General features: G+C 38.5%; 1 long non-coding RNA gene across 1 annotated transcript; it reads left to right on the top strand.

The window, feature by feature from the left end:
• Positions 1147-6269, top strand: LOC110397438. Its single transcript, XR_002437780.1, has 2 exons — positions 1147-4523; positions 5122-6269. It is a non-coding gene; the product is annotated as an uncharacterized LOC110397438 (long non-coding RNA).

The following is a 6470-nucleotide window of genomic DNA, read 5'->3' as shown; positions in this document are numbered from 1 at the left end:
AGGATATCTGTACACGATTAGTATATACATTAGCTGCTGCTACAAGAATAAATACTATTGACATGTATGCTGTCGGTCTGGTGGGGATAAATCTTTTAATTGATTCTGTGTTAGCACTTACCTTGCTTGAAAGAAGTGAGAATGTTCAAGTTCTGAGAGTAACACAGCACCACTCTCTGTGCTCTTACTCAGAGTTCGCTGGTGTGTGTGGAAATCACTAGGACGTTTAAAACTAAACTTTTAAAGGGTAGTCAATTTTGTTAGCATTCTTCAAGATTAGGTGTGCATCTTTGTCATCTATTAACTGTGAGGATATAGGCATATATGTGCAGAAAACTGCTGTGATTTAATACCTGCTTCCACATACAGAGAAGAGTCTATGCAGTGCAGAAAGTTGACTTAATTTGACTTTTAAGTTGACTTAATTTGTTTGCTTTCTGTTCCAACGTTTTAAATGTGTTCCTTTTTCCTCATACAATCACTGCTTTTAGTTTCATTAAAAGTACAAATTGAGTACTCTGCAAGCTTGCCAGTCTAATTTTCTGATGACATTCTTTAATTCCACTCAAGGGAAAAATGACAGCTTGCTTATCTCTAGTTGCCCTCTGCCTTTGAGAGCTGACAGTCTGTGAGTTTGAAGGTGCACTGTTACGCTACTCAGATTGTTGCAAAATATTTTTGGGTAGTTTATGATATAATTCTTGAAAGAAGATAGAACTTTTTGTAGATGCTTTACTATTTGTCTTTCAGCTCCAATTCCTTTACTGCTTGACCAAGCACAGTTATCAGTCAGAGTTATGTATGTATGAGAAGTAAAAAGACAAGAACAAATGTACTTTTTTAAATGTGTCAAGAAGCAGTCTTTATCCCTTTTATAGTTCGCAGAACAGTTCATTAATTCTTTTATTAATTCTCTTACCTGTGTATTCTGGTATTTAAAGCTCTGTAGAGCCCTCTAAAATTGAGTGGGTTTTTTTGTCCTAGAATATTTTGTTATTGCCTGCAAACCAGTTTTGAAAACAGTTGATAGGTTTGTACCAGTTTCTTTCTTAGGTTTTCCCTCTTCTGTCGTGAAAACAGTCAATTTGTTTTCTGTTCTGAAATATTCTTACTTTTGCTACTCATTCATTACTAGTGAAATATTTCATTACTAGTGAAAAAACTTCTAACCTGGAGTTCCCAGTCCATCTCAGCCAGAGCTACTGTATTTCTCTACCTTAAGAAGATCTCAGTTAAGGAGCTTGCTTACTTTTTGAAGACAGTTGAGAGCCCTATCCAACTGTATATAAAATACCTAACCCAAATTTATTATATCCTCTCAAAACATATCCATACGGAGTGTTATTTGGAGTTACTTACTGGTTTTGAATATAGAGCTTTAAGAAGAATATAGTAAAAGTAAGCTTGAATGCTACCACGTTGTTTTAGCAGACTGTAGAAGAATCAGTAACTGCTTACCAGCCCTGTAGATAACCCTGAAACTCCTTAATTTCCTTTCATTCTGAGCACTTAAGCCAGTCTTAAATCTTCTCCATCCTCTTGCCACTCATTGTATTCTGAAGACGTGAATTTCATAGACATTTTAAAGTCTCTTAAATCCTACATAATGAAAACCACAAATAAACTCTGTAATGCTGAAAGGCATTAAAAAGACTCACAAGCAACTATGTATGCTACAAACATCATACCAGTCCTGTGCTGTGTGCAACTGTTACTAGACTATACTTCTATGGGATCTGTTTTGGTTTTGACTTAAAGCGTACAAAAAACTTAGTGATATACGTTGTTAGTTTCACTGAGGTCAGTAAGGGTATTTAATTTTACAGAATCTGAGGACCTGACCCAGGATTATCACAGTCCATTACCATTATGTTTGCTAAAATACATAATATTTATCTATTTATCTTATGTTGGAGATGGGTTCTGTCATTCTCCATTGCAGCTGGGGTCCAGGGCTCTTGAGGGCTGTTTCATTTCTGAGAAGATCCCATCTATCTCTCTCTTGTTTCCTCTAATATCGCATAGCCTGCTGATTTTTCTCTGGTACCTCTGCCACTTGATGACACAGCTCTTCAGCATCAGCACCCATCCTGCAGGAAAGAAGACCACCTTTTCCCAGCCTCGATGCATACCCTGCAGCCTGGGTTTCCAGGGCTGCATTCACTGTCTGAAGCTCTGTCTGGGTTGAAGGCTCTACAGGAGCAGGGACAGCTGTTCTGACAGCTAATGGGGAATGTGTTGCTTGTATCTGCTGGGTTCTGAAAGGTGTCTCCATGGCAATTAGTAATGACAGCTGAATTAAAAATGACAGCCCAAATGAGAGCAGACAAAATTGAGATGAGTGGGGGTAATGCACCAGAGCGTTGTGCTGCCATCCAGAAAGACATCGCTGGAGAAATGGACTGATAGGAACCTCATAAAGCTCAGCAAGGAGAAGTGCAAAGTCCTGCCCATGGGGTGGAACAACCTTAGGCACCAATACATGTTAGGAGCCACCTGACTGGAAAGCAACTTGGCAGAAAAGGACAGTATGGTCCTGGTGGACACCAAGTTGAATGTAAGCTAGCAATGTACGCTTGCCACAAATACAACCGGTGGTATCCTGAGTTACATTAGGAGTGTTACCATCAGGTTGGGAAAGGTAATCCTTCCATAGATAGGATAATTCTTCTGTTCCTCCTCTGGTGAGGCCACATGTGGAGTGCTTTGTCTTAGGCTCTTCAGGACAAGAGAGACAGATCGGAGAGAGTCCAACAAAGGACCACTAAGATGATTAGGGAACTGGAGAACTTTTCCTGTGAGGAAAGGCTGCGAGAGCTGGGATGGCTTAGCCTACAGCAGAGAAGACTCAGAGGGTACCTCATCAATGCGTACAAATACCTAATGGGAAGATGTAAAGAGGACAGAGCCAAACTCTTTTCAGTTCTGCTGCCTAGGGACAAGACGAGGCAATTGGGCACAAACTGAAATGAGGAGGGTGCTATCTGGCTATCAGGAAAGATTTTGTTGTTGTTTTTACTCTGACAGTGACTGAGCACTTGAACGCATCACATAGAAGGGTAGTCTCCCTTCTTGAAGATGCTCAGAATCTGTTTGATAATGTCTTGGGCAAGGAGATCTATATGGCCATACTTGAGCAGGGGTTGGGACTAGATGACCTCCAGAGATCACCTCAACCTCCAACCATTCTGTGGTTCTGTGAAACAGCGATAGAAATTATCACCTGTCCACCCTGTTTGAACTTTTGAAAGTTCTTTTGGGTATTGCAAACTTCCTTTGATCGCCTGTAGTAGGTTTTCCTGCCTACTAGCTCTGCTTGCCCCACATCTCAGAATGTACTAGGAATTTTTCACATGTCAAAATGGAATGGAAATTAAATAAGCAATTCATTGAATTAGACAAGCCATTTTTTCCCTTGGCGAGTAGCAATACAAACTCATTTATGTCAGTAGTTCTAGGTCAATTTATCAACAACCGGTAACAAAGGATGTATCTCATTACACAACTATAGCTCAGCTCACACAAACAACACCTGAAACCAAGTGAGATGGGAAATATCAGGACCCAGAGTAGTTTATATAATTTGGCCTAATTTATTCCACCTTTGTCAGAATTTGTATAGCAGTTCATGTTCACTATGAAAAGAACAATTCAAAGAATCAGGTTGAAGTAGTGCTTTATCATTTCTTTCTGGAAAGTCATTGTCAGACAGCATATCTATATTAATATGAGTCTGCAACTTTTTTTTCTCCCCTAATTTTGGCAAAGAGTCCAAGGCATGGAGAAAAAAAAAGCTGCAGAAACTGTGTTATAGTCAGGGCTGATTTCTTAGCCTACTGTAAATCATTTTCTTCTGGTTCTGCAGCTACTAGTGTATTTCTTGCTGTAAGGAGTGTATTTCATGAGCAGAATGAGTTGAATCCATGGTGTGCCAGATTAATTTTGTTTGCTTCTTTTGACAAAAGACAATTCTGATTACTTCTCAGGCTGATGTATGTTCTTATATGTTAAAATTCTTAAGCAGCCCAAAAAGTCACAGCTTGCAGTCTGGGCGTATGAAGGTTGAGCAGAAAGAGAAAACTTGCATGAAGGCCATAATTTTTTTTCAGGTAATGTACAAAAGAACCCCCTTATTGAAAGATAGTTCACATTAGAACTGAGGTTGAGAACATGTCTTCATGGAGATCTCAAGTTCATGTTGCATTTTTCTTTTGTTAAAGTTACAGCAGAAAATGTGAGGTTAAGTTTGGTTTCAGCTCACGTCCTTGTGGTTTTTGAATTCTTAACAGCTTTTTTGTTGTTCTGTTCTGTGAAACATATGTGACTCTGTTCCTGTTTTGTTTTCTACATATTTTCACTTAGTTACAGATAGTAATCTGATGATTTGATTTTTGCTTTTTCTTTAAGAATCTATCATCAGCCTTTAATACTGTTGAACAGAAGGCTTTTATGTACTTCATGCCCATGAAAAAGACAGTAAACTGTTGATTATGAATGTTCCATAGTATGTATTTTCTTACCACGTAAGTAATAATTTTTTTATTAACTGCTAGTCATCCTAAATGGCTTACTTGTGTCTCAGTTCTCATCTCTCGTGCTGACCGCTAGGTGTGCATGCCTGTAGCCCATGAAGGTGATGATGAATTTGTGATGCATATAACAGTTTTCTTGCATTGAAGTGTTCTGTTTTCTGAGGAAAGGAAACAATATGAGGCATTGGCTGCACAGTGTAAAACTAGGCAAACTAGGCTTGGGGAGCTGTAGTATGACCTGCAAAACAGCCTATGAATCTGTAGGATTTGTATTCAATTTGTTGTATTATGGGAACAGTAGAATCTTATACTGATGAAAAACTGTGTTATAGAAGCGTGACTGTCAGGCTTCTTAGGAAACCGCCCTGCATCCTTTTCAGTGAACCCAGCTGGTTTGTTGTGACAGCTTTCCCAGAGGCTGACTGAACTACAGCAATGAATGGGAGCTAACTGAACCAACCTGGAGCAGACAGTGATGATGCTTATGTATTGTTGGAGGCGTTTTTTTCAGTGCTGACTGCACAAAATAGTGTGTCAGTCATTTATTTAGCAGATGCCTAAAGCTTTCTCTATTCTTTCTCCTTTTTAGACAGTGTCAGAGGCCATGTGCGTGGTTTTTCTGCTCAGTCTGTGAAGGCATTCACAATTGTTTCACTCAGATGTAAGGACCCATCTCAGTTCTGCCTCTGTGCCAGTCTGTAAAATGTGGATCAGTGCAAAGTATTCTGTTGTCTTGTCCACAAAATATTTCTCAAGCCCATGTTCTCTAACAGTTGCATCACCTTCGTTGCTGGTGTTACTGAGAGCTGTAGGATGCACAAGGCTTCCATCAGTGCAGGCAGTTTGCCACCGTTTTCTGAAGTTGATTGTGCTGTCCCTGACTGTTTGCTGAACACGTCTCTTAGATCAGTCGCGGATTTTTCTGCATTCAATGATTGTGTCTCAAGTAGAACAAATCTCTAATAGGGTAATGTTAAGTTTGGGGGATACTTCTCATCTTCAATGCAAAACATCTTGGTACAAAAATTGATCAAGTGGCCATATGTTCAAAAGATATATACAGACTGGAATTGGGAATGTTTCTGGGTTTTGAATGGAAAATTGTTTGTTTAGAGGGGAAAAGAAGTACTTCGTACTATAATAAAATGCAGGAAACTTCAACACAAATTCCACTCATAGTTTTAAAGAAGGATCAAGTCTGTATGGAAAAGGCTTGTTTCAAAAAGCAAAGTAGTAAGACATGACACGGGGTGTGGGCGGGAAAGCATTTAGGGGCTTTTGAATTAATGTTTCCAGTGTCATAATGTCGTTTAGTGACTTGGGATAGCATGGTATTTGTAGTTAACTTCCTTAACCTCAATGAGGGTGAAATACTTGGAAAGAAGGATGGATTGGTGGTTTAAATGTGAAATTGGAAAAAAGGAGATCTATTTCTGGTTTGATGGCGGATAATTTGATTTGTGGGAAACATCACTTTCTATTCCTTAATGTCTGCTTATGTAAACTGGAGATTCACAAAGAGTGTTGCCTGATTCATCTGAATAGAGGACTTTATTAATAATTGTAATATATTTTAAGACCCAAAGGAGGAAATTAAAAAAGGGGATTTTGCTAGAGATAACTAATGCCAAGAAAAGTTACTTGGCAGTAGATTGGCCTATGGTGGTATCTGTTACTATCGTGATTATGTTTAATTCACAGCTACTTGTAATAAATGAAGATAAAATTTGAAGCTGATTCTGTGAGATTTGTTATATTTACTGTATTCTACTAACTACTGCATCTATCAGTATTTGTCATTTTAAAATATCTGCAACTGGTATCTTTATAACTCTTTCTTCTTAATATTGTCTGTTCAGTAAATACTAGAGAGTATTCCAGAAATTAAAAAGGAAAAACAAAAACCAAAAACAAACAAACAAACTACCTTCATATCAC

Source organism: Numida meleagris, chromosome 4, assembly GCF_002078875.1.
Source record: "Numida meleagris isolate 19003 breed g44 Domestic line chromosome 4, NumMel1.0, whole genome shotgun sequence".
Classification (NCBI taxonomy): Eukaryota; Metazoa; Chordata; class Aves; order Galliformes; family Numididae; genus Numida; species Numida meleagris.
Note: the sequence above shows the minus strand (reverse complement) of the source record. Positions and strands in the feature narration are given on the sequence as shown.